The following is a 23,181-nucleotide window of genomic DNA, read 5'->3' as shown; positions in this document are numbered from 1 at the left end:
TTAATTCAAAATGATGACAAATTTGCAATCACTGAACATGATTAAATCAAATGTTAGCTCAGAAAAGATTTTGTGTGTGTGTGTGTGTGTGTGTGTGTGTGTGTGTGTGTGTGTGTGTGTGTGCGCGCGCGTGTGTGTGTGTGTGTGTGTGTGTGTGTGTGTGTGTGTGTGTGTGTAAGGGCATGTGTGAGAGTGTGTGTGTGTATCTGAGAGTGTGTGCTTGCATGTATGTGCATGCATGTGTGTGCATGGATATTCATCTGACTGTTGAGTGGTTTGAATGTCAAACACAAAAGATCAAGCTGATAACGTTGACAGCAAACAAATTAATGGAGATTGCATTAGCTGGATTGTGGAACAGCTGACATTAGGGAAGTGGTCCTTTCCTCACTGTGGTGCAGTATTGGTGTTACTACACATAGTCAGCAGTGGATGTGAGGGGGGTACAAAAATTTGGTTTTTTTTTTTTTTGGCCATCCATGTTAAAGTTCTGAACTTTTGTTGTTTCACATTCTGGCCTTTTGACAATTGATCAGGAGTCTCTGTATGTGTGTGTGTGTGTGTGTGTGTGTGTGTGTGTGTGTGTGTGTGTGTGTGTGTGTGTGTGTGTGCTGGTGTATGTGCCTTTGCAAGTACAATGTTTTGCTTCATTTGCAGAATTAGCTGATGTGGCAGTATAATATGCAAAGGAGTGAAAGATCAGTATTATCTGCTGCCTAATAAGGATAGCAGAAACGCATTGTCTGCTGAATATTAATGGAATATGAATACATTATTTTGTGATAAATTAATGAGGAAACAGTATGTTTACTATGAGAAAGTTAATAAAATAAATCATCACCATATTTTTATACCCGCTTCTTCTTTTGGCTTTTTCCCAGTTAGGGGGTCGCTACAGCAGATCACCTGGGAGGGTGGCCTAATGGTTAAGGTGTTTGCCTTACAAACACAAGGTGCAGGGTTTGAGTCTCACAAGGGATAATTGGCTAGGCTTAAAATGGCTTGCAAGGGCAGTTAGCTTAGTACTAATCTATGAACCTATGAACCTATGAACCTGTCTGCTCATGATTGGCAGTGGAGTTTTATGGTGTCAAGTTGCCAGCTCAGCACCCGACTTTCCACAGAAGGTACACACATGCACTCACACCTAGGGCCAATTTAGAGTGTCCAATCCACCTACAGCATGTCTTTGGGATGTGGGAGAAAACCTGAGCACCCAGAGGAAACCCACGCAACCATAGGAAGAACATATTGACTCTGCACAGAAGGCACCCCCGCCAAGGATCAAACTGGAAAACCTCTTGCTGCGAGGCGGCAACGCTAACCGCTGCACCACCACAGCCACCCATATTTTTATACCCCCTAACAATCCATTTTTTTTAATTTTTGCATATGGTACTTCAGGAAAATACCATCTAGTTTTTTTCCTACTTATAAGCTATATTGCATGAGAGCTAAATTGCAAGTTGAATCGAAAAACTTACTGGCTTGGGTAAAATTCCTGCAGTAAGTCATGAGGGTCCTCTCTTCCAGAAGTGGTGGTATTTTGGTCTGGTTGTAAATTGGTCCCTAAATAAAGCATACCTAATTTGCGTTGGTGCCTTAAAATAGTGAAATGAGACAAGTACTCAGTCCTTCTTAGGTAGAAGATCTTTATTTGGTGGATGAGCAATGCTACTATAAACTCCAGAGCAAAGTCATTAAGCAACTGAGGTAACACAGTGAGAATCTTTTTGAACCTGTATATTATGCATTGTGTTATCAGCCCTAATCTACTTTACAGTGCCCATGCTCCCCATATATCTGTTGGTTGGGTCATTTTACTGAGGGCATGGTCTCTACCATCAGGCTATGTTATGGGGATCACACCATAGCTTGTTTTATAATGTTTTTTTTTTTCTTGGGCCATGTTGCTGTCACTGGGCAGGACATTGACAACTGGAGTGCATGGTGTACTGCTACACTTTCACTGATGAGTGAAATCATTGTAATAAAAATCATTGAAACGTAACAGTTGACCAGCTACAAATTAATAACTCTCTGTCTAAGGTAAACTAAATAAAACCTGTTAAAATTTGCCCTTTTCTGCACTGTAGTGCAATCTTGGAGTTGGTATATAATTAGGGGGTTGTGGGGGTGCAGCCCCCACATTGGGAGGTGTGAGGGCATAGCCCCCCATCTTTGTGTGTTACTTCCTTGTTGTTGGCCAACTGTTACTTTTGATGATTTATTTTATGATGATTTCACTCTTCAATGAAAGAGATGTTCGCAAATTACTGTTCGTGGTATAGCGGTTCGATGATGTTTTTCTTCAGTGTGTGAACACAGACTCCAGCTCCTCACATGGCTTGCGTAGTCGTGTCTGTCGCCATCTTCCTGCATCTGCCCATAGGATGCTGTGCCTGACCATGGTATGTCACTCAAGTGGTTGACTTTGGGGCGGATTTTCCTCTGGATCAGACTGGTAGGCCACTGTACCATTCTCTGTCCTCCATCACTGTGTTCTTCTTACGTGTGTTTCCTTTTCCATTTCCAGTTCATCTTTCAGTCATACCCATTACGAAATATATAGCCTTTGATTTGCTATGATATTCTGTTGCTGCTCCACCTCTGTATTTTTCCACTAACCTGTTGGTCTCTATTTGTAAATTTGCTTGTTCTTGTACCTTTGCCACCTTGTGCCCCCTTAGTCTCCTTATCCCACACCATTGAAACTTATTGCCAACCCTCTCTTTCTTTTTTTTTCTTTAAACGAAACAAAACAAAAAAACTGGGTGCCTGTCATCCATCAGAAAAAATGCATCCCCTTCTCCACTATCCCCAAACTACCTCAATTTCATATTATCCTTGTATGTGTTCTTTGGCTTATTGTTTCTTGTTTCTGACTGTACCATCTCTCACTTCCCTCTCCATATAGATATATATATCTATATATATATATATATATATATATATATATATATATATATATATATATATATATAAAATGCATGTCTTTGCTACTATGCTATGGTGCCCTTCTGTGAGCTGCAGACAGAACCCATGCTGTATCTCTGAAAAGCTTCATTGTGTATGTGAATGTGAATTGTGCTGGATGTATTGTCTCTGTGTCACATGTGCTTAGGGTCTGCATGGTGCTGGGTGTATGGTCTCTGTGTCACATGTCCTTGGGGTCTGCATGGTGCTGGATATATGGTCTCTGTGTCACATGTGCTTAGAGTCTGCATAGGGCTAGGTGTATGGTCTCTTTGTTACATATGCTTAGGGTCTGCATAGTGCTGGGTGGATGGTCTTTAGGTCACATGTGCTTAGGGTCTGCATAGTGCTGGGTGCATGGTCTCTGTGTCACATTTTCTGAGGTTCTGCATAGTGCTGGATATATGGTCTCTGTGTCACATGTGCTTAGGGTCTGCATAGTGCTGGGGGTATGGTCTCTGTGTCACGTGTCCTTGTGGTCTGCATGGTGCTGGATGTGTGGTCTCTGTGTCGCATGTCCTTAGGGTCTGCATAGTGCTGGGTGTATGGTCTCTGTGTCACATGTGCTTAGGGTCTGCATAGTGGTGGGTGTATGGTCTCTCTGACACGTGTCCCTGTGGTCTGCATGGTGCTGGATGTATGGTCTCTGTGTTACATGTCCATAGGGTCTGCATAGTGCTGGATGTATGGTCTCTGTGTCACATGTGTCTAGGATCTGCATAGTGCCGGATGCATGGTCACTGTTTTACATGTCCTTATGGTCAAGTGACTGCTGCATTGCAGTCTGTGTTGTAGTGCAATGGATACTGGTAGTGCGAGTGTGAAACATTCACTGCTCTGCTGGACTTCTTAGATCACTGCACATTTTGCTACACTTATGCAAACATAATTTGCATCTGACACCTTTGCTTTAACAAAAAAGTGATGTTTCTTGATGCACGGCTGCATTGTCAATCTTTCTGAATAGACCTGAATATGTTTGTGCATCAACATATATAGTTACACTGATGTTCAGTAACAAAACACAGACTGTTAAGACTGTCATCTTTGTCATATTGTTCTGAGTGTAATTCTCTTGGCTTTCAACAGCAGTCTGTACAGCAGTGCCCAAGAAATGAATGAGAGAAGTGCTACCAGACTGGGGCAGAAAAGATGCATGTATTTATTTATTTATTGCTTTTTGTTTACTGGAATGGTCCGAGTAAACACTCAGGCCCATTTCAGCGGAAGCCCAGGGAGAAAAGCTACATCTTAGTCACAAAAAATTACAATAATTACAAAGAATTACAAAGAAAAAGTTTAGAATCATCCAATGGGTAATACAGTCAAGACAGAGGTTGATACAATTTGACTTCTGTAGAACTGTTACACAATAATAAACAGGTTTCATTTACATATACAGCAATATACAAATTTCAGTTACAAAGCAGTGATGAATAGCAGTATACAGTTAGAAATATAGATTACATTTATTCACATTTACAACTTAAGTTAAGAGATCTAGAAAATTAGGGGTTGCTGATAGTCTAGAGATCTGAGAGAGACAGAGACAGTCATTCAGGGAGTGAGGAAGAAAGGTGTAAGCAGGAGTTTGAGCTGTTTTAGGTTGTAGCTAAAGTTAGATGCAGAGCTGCCCTGTTTTAGTGGGATAGGTAGGGTGTTTGGGTCTATATCAGAACAGCGAAGAGACGTTTAATCGAACGCCTCTTCATCGACATATAAACAGCGACTGCACTGAAGCGCGAATGCTCAAAACAGCAATGTATTTCTCTAGGAAAGAAATCGCTTGATCTTCCCCATGTGTTTACCCCTCACCCCACTGTAGTGCGATCTCAGATTTGGTATATTTAGTTGGGGGGTGTGGGGGCATAGCCCCCCCATGTTGGGGGGTGTGGGGGACAACCCCCCCACATTGCAATGTTTGAAAGTGTGTGTGTTTGTATGTTAATGCTACCAATTTCTTAACCAGGGAAAGAAATCGGTGTTCTGAGTGTTTGTGCTTTAGTGCGTTCGCTGTTTATGTGTCGACGAATAGGCGTTCGATTAAACACCTCTTCGGTGTTATGATACAGACCCAGGAGTTTCACTGTCAGATGACATAGGATGAGTGTAGTGAGTCTTCAGATGTATACGGGATTTGGAAGTTATAAGTAGGCTCTGATAACCTAAGCAAAGGCAACATCTTGGGTCTAGTGCTTGCGACTGTTTTGTTCAGAAGGGCATGTGTATTAATTGAATATTATTTTCTGGGCAATGTGAAGCTGAGGGAAAGTAAGGTGATTAGGTAGTTTGATCGAGTTGAGCTTCTTTAGTGTTAAGCAGTGGTGGATGCCGCTGGTAGGATGCATTAGCTGCAAACTTGGCTAGTTTGTTAAAGCATGGCTCTAATTTACTTTGTTTGGTGGCTTGAATTTTGGTTAATATGGAGGATGACAGAGAAGGTAAGGAAGAAGGTAGGATGATGCCAAGGATTTTCTTGATGAGTATGTGAGATAGGATTTGTTTCAGAAGCAGAAGTCTAGTTTCTGATGAGTTTTCTTGATGGCTTGGGTGATATGTAGAAGAGATTTTAGGTTGTATATTATGACTCACAGTAGTTAGGTATTTAGTACAATTTCTGTGGTGTCATTTGTTGAAGTAATATTAAAAGGTATACAGGTTGTTTAAAGTGGGTGTGAAAAGCATTAATTTTGGTTTTTGGCAATTAGGATTAGCTGATGAGCCTTTAACAATAATTCTATGGAAGTGGAGTTTTGAGTTATTTGCTGAAGTAGTAGAAGGTCTGAGGTTGAGCAGATGATGATGGTTCATCAGCATATTGTATTAAGGTGGCAAGTTTGCCGGTTTTGTGCTGGATGCTTTTGAAAATATTGAAAAGTACTGGGCCTAGAACTGACCTTTGTGGTACACCAACAGAAACAGGGAGGAGGGGAGATATTTCCTGATTACATTTTATGCCCTGTTGTCTGTTGGAAAGATAGCTACAGAACCAAGTGAGAGCTGAATGTAACAGTGATAGGGAAGATACTTTACCCACCCATCAACTACAAAATTGCATATGGTCTCTAGCCATTAGGAACTCAGGACCTCTTCAGTTACAAATACATCAAAGAGAATGACCCGATCCATACATCAGTATCAGACCTAAGAGATAAATATACATATTTCTCTCATCACACTTCTATACTCCCAATCTGTGGTGACATCTACCCTAACCCTGGACCATTCCTTAAAACCAACCAACCCCGTCTAACCCATCAGCTCCCATGTTTACAAACACACAACCCACTAATTCTAACCACAGCCCATACTTCTCAATCTCTTAGTGCTAGAAATCTGGACAAACCTGACAAAAAGGAGGGGGGCAAAGGCACAAAAATAAGGACATATATTAAATATTGCTCTTATAAACTTAGAAAGTTGCTAGAGTAACAGAGTTTGCTTTAACATACATTTTATGAAGGATATGTATGTCATTATTTAGTGACTTTAAACCTCAGATCATCCTAGTGATTTACCAGAAAACATAGATTTTATGAGAAACAGACCAAAAATATGAGCCAAAAATCTGGACAGTTGAGAGGTATATATATATATATATATATATATATATATACATATGTATGTATATCCATGCAGACATCTATATATACACCTATATATACATCTATATATATATATGTATATATATATATATATATATATATATATATATATATATATATATATATATATATATATATATATATATATATAGAGAGAGAGAGAGAGAGATAGAGATAAATACATATATATAGATATAGCTATATATTGTAAAACCAAGGAACCGTAATAACTAGTAGTCTGTAAACATGCATACATACAAATATTTCAAACATGGGTAATAATGCCCTCCAGCCTGCCAAGAGATCAAAACACATAATGCTTTGTATGGATATACTGGGTGTCATTTAGGAATGGCCAGTGTTGACTTACTTTTCTATCAGAGTAACTTTGAAAGGAAACTGCTTTTAAGACAAGAGGATGATCATTTTTTAAAAAGATACTGCAAATTCAAGGATGTGATCAGTATAGCTAAGCAGGGCAACATCTAATAAAGCACTCTGGGAAGGTGTTCCTTCCCCTGCTATTCTTACTTTTATTTACTAATTATCCATTTGTTTGCATTGGCGACCTGAGGTAAAGTAGTGATCCATATGGACCTTTTTCAGTATCAGTCTAGGATCACTCTCTGATTAAATTGTTTGTTAGGAGTCACACTGTATGTAGATGGAGGCTGAGGCAATAAAAGCATAAACCACAGGAAAAAAAAATTGCCAAACTCTCATAGCCTTAAGAAATTCAGAAACAGACCCTGCATGTTTAGTAATCATTGGAGTGTGCTAAGCTTTTTGCCTCATTTGATATAAAATTACTGCACATATATACGATGGAGAGAGAATCATAAATATGCAATGTTCTTACATCAATAAAACTCACCTTTTAAATGCCCTGTTATTATTTAAAAGTAAACTGACACACTTTAAAGTTCCAGTATAACTAATTTCTCTGCCATAGTTTTGTTTGTGACTAAGATGTTATATGCTATTTAATGTCTTTCATTTTCTTTGCCTCAAAATGTTGTTTTGTAATTTTCAAATTCAAATGTAAATATTCAGAAATTAGACACATTTACTGAATGATAGTATAGTTTTATGTGATCTATTTAAAACTAAAACATTCAGTCTTATTTTGCTTTCATTAAATGAAAAATGCAGAAGCCTTTTTCCTTACTTTGTCATAAGCCACAGATGTTCATTTGAAAACTGGTCAAGCCATTGCCATTAAGGATAATTTGAATAATTACTTTTCCTAGAAAAATAGTTATTCTAATAATATGCTTATTGATTAACTACATCAAGCAAATGATGCTGAGTGATATTCAAAGTGCATGCAGATTAAGTCTGCTTTTATTGGAAGAAAAACACAAGAAAGTTCAGAAACATTTCATGAGAGAAGTCTGGTAGTCAAACCTAAATGTACTTTTATTGTGTGTGCCTTTGAAGAAAAGGCCATTTGAATAGCTATTAGACTTCGGTACTTAACCTTAAAAGCACCATTACTGTGACTCAGCACTGTGGTATTACAGCAATTGCTTTCTTTGATTTTGTACTGAATCTGTCTAATAAATGTCCATGCAGTGGTAGGTTACAGCTTTCTCAGAAAGCATATATCGCTGTAGTAAAGTCAGATTATTGTTATATGTACAATACACTTCTTAGTGTTTAGGGCTGAGGAATAAAGAAGCAATACTTTGTTCTGTTAAGATTATTGTCTGTAATCATAGCCCTTTCTAGTTTCATTATATTCAAAATGCTTGTTTTTAAAACATGAAACATCTTTATTAAATTGTCACTTATTTAATACTTATTTACTTCTACTCAATTTACTTAATGTATTAAATACTTAACTTATTAAACTTATTTAATACTTAGCTTATTAAATATGTGGATGATACGACTATCATCGGGCTCTTCAGGAATGGTGATGAGTCTGCATACAGATGAGTGGTTGAGCAGCTGGGCCTTTGGTCTAGTCAGAATGATCTGGAGCTGAACAGTCTTAAAATTGCAGAGATGGCAGTGGAGTTTAGGAGTGGTACAGTATTACCCCCCCCCTTTATATTTAATACTGCTATGTCAGTTGTGGAATCCAGGTTTTTGGGCTCTATAATCTCCTAGGACTTGAAGTGGGAGGCCAGTGTAGGGTCCATCATAAAAAAGGCACAACAACGAATGTACTTTCTGCAACAGCTGAGGAAGTTCAACCTCCCACAGGAACTGCTGATGCAGTTCTATACAGCAGTCATTGAGTCGGTTCTCAGCTCATCCATAACAGTGCGGTTTGGATCTCTGTCTAATCATGCCAAAAATAGGTTACATCAAATAGTCAGATCTGCCGAAAATATTGGTGCCAGTTTGTCTCTTTACAGGACCTGTACTATTCCAGAGTCATGAAAAGGGCAGGGAAGGACATCACCAACCCTTCACATCCAGGCCACCATCATTTTGAACTATTACCATTAACCAGGAGTTATAGATTAATACGCACCAAAACAAGCAGATATAAAAAATATATTTTTTCCCCACAAGCCATCAACTTCATAAATGGTTACCTCAACTTATTAGGCTGGGGTATTATTTTTCCCAAGCATCTGTATTGTTAGTTAATACTTGTTACTTTCAGAGTTTATTTCTGTATTTCTTGCACTTTTGTATGTATACGTATATGTGTATTTACATTTTTATGGCTTGTTCTTAATAGTTGTATGTATGTCATTTATGTAATTCATACTTAGAGAATAATTGAAACTGGAGTCAATTTCCTTGTATGTGTGCATACTTGGAAATAAATTTGATTCTGATTTTGATTATGACAGGCAATCATACATTTATATAAATGAAGACAAACCATATTGACATAATCCCAGCTGCAAGCATTTTACATCACAAACCATACTGATATTATTCTATTTGCAACCATTATACATCACTTATAAGCTACCCAAACATTGTTAGTCAAACATTACAAAGCTCATTCAAGTCCCGCCTTCTTTTAAACCTCATTCCTCCCCGTATGTATTGTTCCCACAGTTCCCATTTTTTCCAATATAATTTGTTCCAACTCTTTCTAAAGATCTCATTTCCAGTTGTATTATTTCTGTTACTATATTCACTACTTCTAGTAGAGTTGGTTTAGACTTTGTATCATAGCTAAGACGAATAATTCCCTAGTTAAACCAATTTGCTCATCCAGTGTCTGTGACAGTGTAGTCTGCAGGAAGGGAATCTTTAAAGTTAATTGGTAGAAGAAGTCTTCAAAGCCGAGTGCCGCAAACAACTTTATTCAAAATAACACATCCATCTTAAAAAGAATTTTGGAAGGAAGGGGGTTTGACTCTAATATATACCAAAATCCCAGTTATTCCAACTCCTTCCTACATTTTGACAGTATACATCCCATACACCAAAAGAAATCTGTAGTCAAAGGGCAGTGTGTGAGATTAGCATGAATAGTTTCCAGTAATGATGACTTCCAAAAAGGGAATTCCAATCTTAGATCAATGTTCAAAAGGTGAGGTTAGCCAGATGAATTTTTGAACAATATTTTTGTGAAGTAAACAGGAAAAGGAGTGTTGGTTACTTTTTCCCTTTACTAGGAAAAGTGTAGGGTATTAGTCCCATTGTTGAATGAGACTCTAAGGCAGCACAGAATGGACTAGGGGGTTTTCAACGTGGATTACTTTTACCCTACACAGGACAATCTGAAGGCCTGAAAGAGCATTGTGGAAAAAAATGGTCTATATTCTCCACTAATAGTGAATATCAGGATACAGTAGGACCAAAACCTATTGTGGTGTATAAGAAGGCTCCCTGCTTCAATATGTTGTTGGAAAGACTTAATATTCACAGTCAAACAGGGAAAATGTTCAAATGTGAGAGCTGCAACTGTTGTAAATTTATGTTTGAAGGGTCCTTTATTGCAGTGCCCGGATACAGAAATATTTATCTCAAACGTAGATTTTCATGCAGCAGTAAGGGAATGATCTACCTAGCCCTTTGTACAGAATGTCCAGTATTTTACTTAGCGAAAACCAAGAGAGTATTAAGGAAGAAGTTATATGAACACTGCTATGACATTAAGAAAGGGGGTGAGCACAATGCACTGGCAAAACACAAAGGACACTTAGGACACTCATTCAAGTTTTGTGGTATAGATCAGGTTCAATTGGGTGAACGTGGGGTCCAGTTGATGACTATCTGGAGTATTTGGAGTTGAGGTGGCAACTAAAAACTAATGCCACCCTACCCCCGGGACTAAACAACAATGTTTATATTACCAGTAAGCTTAAACTAAAGGCATTGTACTATTTTTAGCCTTTTACACCAAATCTTTCATTTCATTCTAATTTTATATGTGAAAAAAATTATTTAATGTGTCATTTAGATTATTGAAAGGGTTTAAGGTCTTTTGTTAATGTTGTTTTTTCAGTTTTCAAAAAAGTAATGTGATGCACTATTAGTTTATCTGGTAACTAGTGAATCCACACTAGTTGAAACACTGAATTCAGACTGTCTGTTTTTATATTATGTACAACACAATGGTTTTTAACATGTTTTCTAGTTTCACCACATTTTTTATGAAGGCAAAATGTTTTTTCATTGGTTAATTATGTAATGAGGTAACCAATTAATGCCTCACCCATCTTTACTAACCTGCCAAAAAATAACATTAAGAATCTAGAAAACTCCTACAATAATATAGCCAGATTTGCCACAGGTAACCCATTTAAAACACACCACTGCCTTAATCTAAAGTACCTAGGGTGGCTTGAATTACAGCAACAGCTGAAATTTAATCAACTGACCATTGCCCATAAAATACTTTATCAACCTGCCAAAACACCCATCCTAACTAACCTTATTCACCCCTACAACAACCTGAAGTCCCTAAGATCTTCTCAAAAACTTCTTGTAAATATCAATAAATCAAACAATAGAGCTGGAGACTCTCTCTTCTCTAACACTGTTGGGAAAACCTGGAACCTACTTCCCTCTGAACTTTCCACTCTTCCCTCTATAACTCTGTTTAAAAATAAACTTAAGCTCTTCCTTAAAGAACATTGGATGTGCCCCTGTATTAAACCTGACTGAACAATGCTCTCGCCATTTGATTCAACCCCACCTTCACATCTCTGCAGCAATCTCTTCTTAACAACTACCGTTCTACCTCTCCCACACAGTCTTACCTATTTGTGTGCTCACTAAAAAAGGGACATGCTTTACTACTTGATTTTTTAATCACCTTTAACTCCATTTTACTTTCCTTGTATTCCTCCTTTCCTATCTACAATTATATTATACAAGTTCTGCTATTAAGCCTTTTGAACATCTAAGTCTTGTCAATATTTTGTATTTTTTTTATACTCTATATACCTATGACCACTTATATTGTCTTCGTAATGATGAATGTAATTGCATCTGATATATGTACTTCTGTAGATGTGTACTTTAGTGAATCTGTTTTGGAGCTTATCTACCCGGGCCTCTACTGAAAATGGACATATATCCAGCTAGACTAGCCTGGTCAATAAATGTAAAATAAAATAAAATAAAAATAAAATAAATTAATTAATTAACAAATGGAGGGTAGCTAACCACAGGTATAAAAATGGTGATTCTGTGCTTATCTGTTGTTCTGATGAAGTCCTGATACCTGTGGACAAAAGTGCTTAGCTTGTGCTATTTTGAATAAAGCTTTTTTGCGGCACTTGGCTCTGAAGACATCTTATACCACTTGTTCTTTAGTCGAGTCCGTGACTTTTTACTAATATGTAAGAGGAATCTTTAAAGGTTGCCAACTCATTACACTCCCAGAAAATATGTTCCAAATTACCTCTTTCTTCCCCATCACACTTCCAATATTTGCTGTGTACCTGATGAAAACTTCTCTGGACTTGGGATATAAAAATATCTATGTAAACATCTCCAAACAAAAGTCCTAAATCTTCTAGATTACGGTTCATATTTGGGAGACATACATATATCCCCATTTGTTTCTTTGTGAATTGCTTATCCAATCTCTCTTCCCAATCCTTTTTAACATTCTCTGATTGATTCTTAGTTATCATGCAGTATTTTATATGCTCTACTAATTATTCCATTTTGAGCTTCTGTTCTAGATTCTACTAAAAACTGTACCAGTGCTGGTCTTTCATGCAGGACCCCACAATTTCTTTCTTTTTGCCTATACTTTGATATCAAGTCATGACAGGGAAAGTAGTCTCTAACCTGTAGTCCAAATAAATTCTTGACATCTTCCCATTCTATTACCTTTCCCTCTCCGGAAAGAAATTACTCTTGACAATGGGCTTAACAGCAAAATTAGGTTTGCCAATGGCAGTTGTGCCACGATAAGTTTAGTCTATCTGGCAGTCTGCTCAGGATGTCACAGTTTTTATACAGGCAAAAGTGAGTGAGCTTTTCACAAAGGAATACAAGAACATCTTAATGACATTAACAAGGAGAACACAAAAAATGCTTTATACAGACACAAGGCTATTGTATGTACAAATTTTTAATACTGGAAAAAATATCCAGGTACTCCAGAGGTGGAGATGAGGTAACCTTACAGAATTTAGAGAATTAAAATGGAAATTATGACTAAGTGCAATTGATCTACCTGGCTTGAATGACATGACATCAATTCATTCAGCATTAAAAATTAAAATGTCAAAATATTAGAGACACTCAGTACTGTATTTAACATTCATCAAACCTGTCATTGAGTACAATGCCCCCTTTGGTATGTCCCTAACCAGGCATATCCAACAAATGGAATGTCTACAGAGGTTCCTCACTAAAAGAATACAGGGCACAAGTAAAATGTCCTATGCAGATCATCTCACAGACCTATAGCTGTATTCTGTCTCCTACAGGCTGTTGAGGGGAGATCTATGCCTGGCATAGAGAGCATTCTCAGTCCCCACTCTGATGGACCTCCTGCATATCAGCAAAAAAACAACACCAGACTTACTCATTCTAAAGATTTAAACTTGTAAACCGTTCATCTCCCAAGCCTCTGCTTGTAAATGTTTCATCTCCCAACTCCCTGCTTACACTTTTCAAGGGTACCAGCTCTTGTCAGAGATTTGTGATGCATAGCTAGGCTTAAAAAGGCCCTTGTGGTCAATAGAGTAGTAAATACTGATGAACCTATGAACCTATTGCATCTGCATTTGTTAGACTTTTATTAGCAAACTACTTGGAAAAATGTGAAATGTTTTAAATGATGTAATGTTTTGCTTTTGTATTATTACTTATTCATATGGTGCACCCATGGTGTTTGCATTATTTTAGGGGCATGGAACAGCATGCTGTTGAGAGAGTTATATGTCTGTAAAGTTTATTTTCTTTATTTACATTAACACCTCTATAAGGCAACAACAGTAGACCATCATTCCATGTTAAGGCATGTTTGTAGACAGACTTTGGTGTTGTTTCACTTGCTCTTATTTTTGTTTATTTGTTTATGCATTTATTGCACTGTATCTTTGAGGAGACCTGTATATATGAAAGGAGGTATTCATCCCTTTTAGATTCTGATGAAGTTCCTGGTAGGAACAAAAACCCTAAATCTTGAATAACGCACTGGCTTTCACTGCTCATTTTGTTTTTTTCATACTTGGTGGATTTATCTTGCAGTCATTTTGGTCTCCTTCAGAGGTTGACAGTGTTTTGCATTTGGTTATTGGTCTTTTACTCCGTCCGCTGTCCCTTTGCAGTTTTAGTTTTTCTACACAGTGCCTTGGAGCAAAGGAGGAGTGCATGGTGTATGCATGTTGTCCACCCCTGTTAATACAATGGATTTTAATAGATCGGTGTCAGACATAGGCACCATGAAGCAGGAACTTACACTCCTACTTGAACTTATTTCAATGACCACTCAGAGATGCATGAATGGTTCTGCACAACAGGTGGACACTGGTTTGGGGACAGCAAGTGTTGTACTGGAACAAGCTGGTACTTCAGTGGAACGACCTGGTGAACTATGTTTTAACTCAAGCCAGGATTTATTTGAAGGAACCACCAATTGTGATTGAATTAAAGACCTGTACTAGGAAACTAAATTTAGCAACATATTTCTGCAATACTAATGGGACAACTGGTTTACTATCAAAATGTCAAGGTGACTTACCTCAACTGTGAGAAAGATGAACATGGAGCGTCAGAGAGGCAAAACTGTAAACACAGTTCCTCTCAACTTTGAAACATCGATACGGAGACTGTGTCTGGAGTTTGTAGCATCAGGGTTTTGAAATTCATTGCACTACAGTGGAGATTGGTAAAATTACCCTTTTCTCACTGTAGTGTGATCTTGGAGTTATAATATATAAGTAGCAGTGGGTGTGGAGTATGCAGGGGGGCTTGCCCCCTGCAAAACAGTAGGAAATTTTCTGCCTCATAGCGGATGTTTTTTTCTGGATTGTGACTGGTCGAATGTCAATTCTTTCCTTTGAAAGAATTGGCATTCTAAGCAATCAGCGATGCTTTTTTGTTGTGCTGAGTCAGGGATGCGAATGGTCAAGGTAAGTCACCTCAACATTTTGATAGTAAATCAGGACAACTACTACACCAAACACTGGAGTTTTCAAAAAAAGTCTATTCAAACCTCCCATGAATGGGAATATACAAGAATTTGAGAAAACTTGCTCTAGAGAATTTAATAAATTATTAATGAATCACAAGTATAACAAGATTAAGAACATCACATCCGGAAAACAGGACATTCTCAACTTTGTAAGACAGGAAAAATCAATCAGGGTCATGCGACCAGCCAAAGGAGATGGACAGTAATGATAAATGCTTGGCAATACACTGAAGCAATTAATGAATTACTCTTTGACAGTAGTACTTACATTACAGTATCAACAAATTAAATTAGCATTGACTATTACAAAATTGATTTATTTCTGGAAGAACTATTGTTAGAAGGCAGAATTGACTTGCATGAATTAACTTATTTAAGTAATAAAAAAAACACTATACCCAACTTCTTTGGTATACCTAAGGTTCACAAAGGACTAAAAAACCTAAAGTACAGACCATAATGGCAGCACATGTCTCAAAAACTCACCCTTGAGCAGCCTGCAATGACAAAAAATTGAAATCATGGTTTGAGGAAAGTTCTCACATACTGAAGGATTCATGAGACTTTCTAAGTAGACTTACTGACAAACTTTAATCCAAGAATGTAGGATTTCTCACCATAGATGTTATAAATCTTTTTACCTGCATAGCCAACAGCAAGGGCATTGAACTATTTTATGAGAGTTTAAGAGAATGTTCTTGCTTGATGAACATCCTGATAGAATTACTTAAATAATCGATGTTGATTTTGCTGAAAAACAATTTTATTCAGTCTGAGGGTGAGTTTTTTAAATAAATCAAGGGAGTCATCATGGGAGCGGTCTGTGCCTCTTCATATGCCACTACAATACTATACGCACTACACTACTATTCTCATGGGAGAAGATATACATATTTAAATCAGAATGTTTCAAATTCTGTAAAACATATTTACGATAGCTGGATGGAAATTTTATTTTGTGAGAGGGTCCCTTGGAATTCATTCCAGAATTTGTTAAACAACTCAGTACTTCCATTTCCTTTCCAAAACTAAATTGGAATTGTAACAATCAAAGTATTAACTATCTTTGCACTTCAATTTCATCTGGAACAGATGAGCTCATATATAAGAGTTGCAGAAAAACAACTTTCAGTAACTCATATTTGCACTACAATAGCTACCGTCCTATGAGTAACAAAAAGAGTTTGCTAAAAGGACAACTTATTTGAATAGCTAGAATGATGTCTAGTAAAGAGACATTGGAAGAATAATTCACTGTTCTAAAGAACAGATTTTCTAAACATTATTAGTGTGGAAATACTAAATGAATGGGGGAACAAACACACACCCCTACAAGGACTAGATTTACATTTAGAAAAGAAAAACATGGTAACTGAAAAGCACTCCACTGGAGATAGCAACCATGATTACCAAAGGGAGCTGATCATAGAATATAATGAAGTAGGCCCCTATGTTAAAAACATTATCAGTACAAACTGGTGCATTATTAGTTCTAACACCACCCTGACAGACAGGTTAGGTTCTGAACCAATATTTGTATACAAGACAGCACACATTTAAAGCAAATTTTCAAGAGTTATGGTACACCCACCAAAGGACTTTGGCACAAAAAAGGCACCACTCCATGTGGGTTTTTTAAGTCACGCCTCTGCATTACCACACAGAAAAAAATTACTCTTGACAATGGGCTTAACAGCAAAATTAGGTTTGCCAATGACAGTTGTGCCACAATACGTTTAGTCTATCTGGCAGTCTGCTCAGGATGTCACAGTTTTTATACAGGCAAAACTGATTGAGCTTTTCACAAAACAATACAAGAACATCTTAATGACACTAACAAGGAGAACACAACAAATGCTTTACATAGACACAAGGTCATTTGCACAAGCCATTGCATGTACAAACCTGGACTACTGAAAAAAAATATCCAAAGACTCCAGAGGTGGAGATGGGGTGACCTTACAGAATTTAAAGAATTAAAAGGGCAATTAAGAATAAATGCAACTGATCCACCTGGCTTGAATGACATGACATCAATTCACTCAATATTACAAATAAAAATGTCAAATTATTAGAAAGACTCAGAATTGCATTTGCATTTATTAGACATTTATTAACAAACTACTTAGAAAAGTTTTAAATGTTTTAAATTATGTAATGTTTTGATTTTGTATTATTACTTATTATTTATTATTTCTTATGGTGCACACATCTTGTTTACATTATTTTAGGGGCATGGCACAGCATGTTTTTCTAACACTATTGAAAAAGGTATATGTTTTTAAAGTTTATTTTCTTTATTTATATTAACTCCTATGTAAGACAACAACAGTGGATGATCATTCGATATTAAGACATGTTTGTAGACAGACTGGTTTTGTTTCATTTGCTCTTATCTTTGTTCATTGATTTATGACTTTATTTCACTGTATCTTTGAGGAGGCATGTATATTAGGAAGTGATATATGCAGCCCTTTTAGATTCTAATGAAGTTCCTGGCACGAACAAAAGTGCTAAATCCTGAATAAAGCATCTGGCTTTCACTGCTTGTTTTGTTTTTTTCATACTTGTTGGATTTATCGACAGTCATTTTAGTCTCCTTCACAGGTCAACTGCATTTTACGCATAATGCAGAGATGTAACCATTTTATATCATGTTACCAGTGACGAGTGTAATGTTTTTCATTATTACTTCAGATCTATATGAAACAAACACAGTAACTTGTGTTTCATTAGAGGAACAGCGGTACAGTGCTAAGAAACATTCTTATTCCTGACATTGTTTGCATCATCACAGCACTTTGTTCTAGCATTCAGTACTGTAGCAGTCCAGTTCCTCATTCCTGGGACTACCCCTATTCCCTGAAGTTTTTATAGCAACAACGATTAGAGAAGCATCATTTTTTTGTTTGTGTACTTAGCAGTATACTGGAATGTTTGTCATGTGTAATGCAACTAATTATCTACAAACTGTATATTTAATGAAACTGAAAAAATGTGTGTGTTTGCACCAAAGCTATACTGTATGCACAGTCTCCAGAGTATGCCTATTTAAGTGGCAATAAATAAATAAATAAACAAAGAAGTAATAAGTATACAGGCGATGTACTGACTTGGGTAATTTGTTGATATGAGTGGAAGAGGGCCTCTTCTGTGCAGCTGTATTACAGGGAAGAGATGATATTGTGGCGTATTGGTAGAAATAATAAGGACATCACAAACACCAGTATATCCATCTGGGTGGTCTACAATTAAAATAAATAAATACATAAATTAATTTTCTAGATGTAATATCATATTGTCTTGGAGAGATAAGACAGTTTCCTTTAAAACAACATACTGGTATTTTACCACACCCATGATCAGAAGACTTACTGACACATGCATAATATGCAGAAGAAATGATCACATGTAATACAAAAAAGTGTCTGAGTAGATTTTGATAAGAAATTAATTGATTCTAGGGAATATTAATTGTAAACATGAATGTTCTGAAACTATTTTGTAAAAAATATGTATTCTTGAATAATAATATAAAAAAGAATATAACTTTTAACTAGCAGTGGCAGTGGCACAAATAAATAAAAAGAAAAACTGTGAATAGACTCAGAAATATATAAAATATTGTAAATATTCTTACTTTTAGGTAGTTAAAAAAACTGAAACCACTTTTGAAAACATGTTCTCAATAAAATTCAAATAGTTTATTGCCTTAAAAAAAGAGAATTTTAGGCAGAAGTCAGTTGAGAGAGATTAACAAGTGCAAAGTCTAATCATGAAACCAGTGTACATCACCTTAGAGCCAGAAAAATATATGTATTTAATAAAATTGAAGTTAGTCTCTTTTGTTCTATGTCAGAATTTCTTCAGAACTAATACAACTTGTAGGCAGCTTGTTGTAAATACCTTAAAATAAAATGATGCAATATTAATTACTCAGTCATGTTCTTACATACCTGAATAATTAATCATATCTATTAAATAAATGTACTTAAAAATCCAGTATGAAAATATTTTATCACACAATACAAAATGAAGAATGTTAATTAATAAAAAAGTATAGATTTCAGAAGAACATTTGTAAAAATATACTTAGTGAAATAAAATTATTAAATCCCACAACACACCCTCACACACACACACACACACACACACACACACACATTGCATATGTTATAATGTGCAAGTGAAAAATAATAAAAAATATATATGAATCCACTACCAAATTTTGAAATTTCAAAACATCAAACCTCTGATTACTGAAGCCCAGAGGAGTAAGTTTTTGAAATATTGAAACTTGACAATGGAGATCGCCGTACAGTGTAGAACAGGAACTTTACCATGCTCATCACTGTAGTGCAATCCTGGAGTTAGTATATTTAAGTTGCATGGAGTGTGGGCCCCCCTCCCTACATAGGGGATGCAGGGAGGCTCACCCCGCTGCAAAAATGCGAAATTATGATTTTTAACATTTTGGATTTTTTTTTTAGTTTTGATATTTCAAAACCTCGATCCTCTGGGCTTTGGTAATCAGAGGTTCGAGGTTTTGAAATTTTGAAATTTTGTAGTGGACCTGAATATACATACATATGTATAAAACAATATACCCTTAAGAATAAACTATTTAAAATAAACCTTTGAAAGTTAATAACATATGTATGCACCATGTAAATATGTATAATATATAGAAATATTTATATGCTGTATCTCTTAGAGTTTTATTTTATATTTTACCTGCCTTTAAAGCCAAGATACTATTAAATGGAATTCTATCATTCAACCATGGGGACTGGGTAATATTCAACTTTATTTGTGAATATACTTCCCTAGATTCCAGTTTGGCCTCCCATAATCCACCACAGATTGTTTGGGCTATTTTCTCAAAAATAAAAAAATTAAAATTAATTGAAATTATTACAATGGACAGAATGTTGAAATATTGTATTTTTTTCATCAAGACTCCTGATGGCATATACATGTTTATATATTTTCTGTCTCAGTTGGCTTTCTGCTTTTGCCAGTATAAAATGTCACACATAATAAATGTATAGCTACATATAACACACTAGGCATACTACAGTTAAAAACTGCCATTGCTAATTAATACCCTTGGATATGACCCAATATTTATAGTCATCATATTGTAAATAAGCCTACACCGCTGGCATGAACCGCATTTGGTCACGCCATGATGTCCTACCCTATGGTGGGAGTTCTCAGCAATAGTTTTCATATTTCTGCCCCTCTTGTAAATGAAATTCCTGATAACATGTAACTTTTGTTTAAGCCCTGTACAACTCAACCAATAAATTCCAATTCATGTTTATAATATCCTTTACATTTTTGCTTTTTTCACCAAATTGTATAATCATATATTTACTATATCTTTCATCTCTCTTGTTCTTACATATTTCAATAAGTTTTTTGTTTTTTAAATATGGGGGCATATCTCCCACCTCATTATTTAATTACTTTTTGACATGCAGTTTTAACCATCTTTCAAGGGTATTCTTTCACTAAAAGCAAATTACTCAAGATATTAGCTTCCCACAAAAAAGTTCTATCTTCTGACAGTAGTCTTGATAACCGGACAAATTGTCCTTTAACCAAATTATTTTTTTTTTGCCATGTTGTATGGCAATTATTAGAGAAAGGTGCCTTCTTATGTATACACATTTGATACATATTTCCCAAGCTGTTAATTTTTATAATAGTTATATCCCAATAATTAATGTTGTCAAAACTGTATTTACTAGTACATGTTAAAAATTCCACAGTATGATTCAAGTAATACATTAATTTAATAATGCAATACTACCTTGCCATACTATCAATATATCATCTAGAAATCTCAAACATAAATGTATATTTAACCAGTATGTGCTACTCATCACATATTTTCCTAAAGCCATAAACTATGTTTGTAAATACAGGTGTTGAAGCTCTCTCAGCAGCCACTTCTTTTGTCTATGTTTAAAGCGTTCCTTGAAAGAAAACAAACTTGTTCTGTAGTACCATTTCCATCACATCTGCAATTAAATTCATTTCTTCGTGGGACATGGCACCAATCACTAAAACATCTTTAAACCAGCTGTGATGCCCCTGCACTGGCCCAGTAATCAAGGAGCCTCAATCCTCATGACTAGCACCAGTGAGGGACATAGGAGGATGACAAGTACACACAGTAAAGTACAATTCCCCTTAAGAGCACAAAGATATCACAGTCAGTCTGGGGCTGGTTTCTCTCTCTTTCTCCAGATCCCCAATAACACTCCCCACTGACACAGCAATAGGGTTAAGATCTCAGCCGAGTGGTCAAACCAAAATCTCCAGCACCCTCTCTATCCAACCAGTGCTTCGTGTTCCTGCCCAAGTACCTCACACACACACACACACACACACACACACACACACACCACACACACACACACACACACACACACACACACACCCACACACCCACACACACACACACACACACACACACACACACACACACACACACACACACACTTTGAGATTTGATTTATATACAAATACAAACACACTCCTGGGATGGAATCAGTTTATAACTAGCAGAAATCCCACTGGGCATGCTCATGCACTTAGTAATCAAGCACAATTCTGTTGCTCCCCACTCAAAATGACTTGTTATATATAGATAAGTCCACAGATACATACATACATGATGGGACAGGTTTACTAACTATGCCCCCTTCTGCCCAGACTAAAAGGTAGTTATCACTGCCACCAACCAGTTCTTTATCAACTACTATAAGGCTTTTCCTAAAGGGTGGCCAGTCGTACTGTGTGATGTTACTATTATCCAAATGGTAAGTGTGACCAAGGCCAAGGCTATTGGAGTGGCACATACAGTGTCACCAAATATATATGCAAGTATTCTAAGAGCTTAAATATCTCTAAACAAACCAGCCATAATTAAAAGGGTTAAATATATTTAATAATAAATAATAAAAGAGCAAGACAATAATTGATAAAATCAGTGACATAATTAAAAGGGTTAAATATATTTAATAATAAATAAATAAAGAGCAAGACAATAATCGATAAATCAGTGACTAGAGAGTTCAGAATTACAGGAAATATTTTAAAACAACATTGCAGGACAGTCTCAAATAAATACAGAAACAACGAAACTAATCTTTACTATATTCCTAACTATATCTAAAAGATATTACAGTACCCTGATTACTTACTATTAGCAAAACAAGTACTGATGAGAAGATGTTTCCAGGTCTAACGAGAAATACAAAATGCCCCCAGTCTCTGAAAGAGTTCCCAAACTAATATCAAAACATTACTGCTGGGTTAACTCAGATTACATCCCTCTTTGTCACCTGCCTTCAGTTCCCAGGCTAAACAGATGCTTAGAATTTAGCATCTCTGTTTCAAAAATACATATCTCTCAGATGTGCAGCTGCTAGGAAGTCACAGAGCAATAAAAACACTTTACATTTTAAACCTAGTTATTTCTGTTTCAAGATAACAGAAATAAACTTCTAGCTCTAGACTTTAGGTCTCAAGTGAAACTGAGACATAAACACAATTGCAAAACATTCTGTTCTTTTCCAGTACGGTACACTGTGGTTACATTCTTGAAGCTCAGTACATAACATACTGTTTTGTATCAATCATAGCAATATTCACAAATAACAGAATTATTTACAAAATTCCATCTAGCTGGGCTGGCAGTGTCACATTTCTGTATAAATCATATACTATTTTCAAATGACATATAATTATTTACAAAATTCCAGTTAGCTGGACTGGCAGCATTTCCCTGGTGTCACACCAACCTAAGCCCATTTGATGTGGGATCACCAAAAAGATGCCATTTACATAGTTGTGAAATACACATTTTCATTAAAGGTGGTGGAAGTTATTTTAGTTGAACAGTTCCATGAGACCGCTAATGCATGTGTTTTGTCCATAAAAAGTGTAAAAAATTCTTTTAACCTGTCTTCACCATTTTACTAATTGTTCTGTTTATTAAAA

This window comes from Protopterus annectens, chromosome 4.part1 (assembly GCF_019279795.1).
Source record: "Protopterus annectens isolate FY-2018-M chromosome 4.part1, PAN1.0, whole genome shotgun sequence".
Classification (NCBI taxonomy): Eukaryota; Metazoa; Chordata; order Ceratodontiformes; family Protopteridae; genus Protopterus; species Protopterus annectens.
This window is presented reverse-complemented; position numbering follows the sequence as displayed.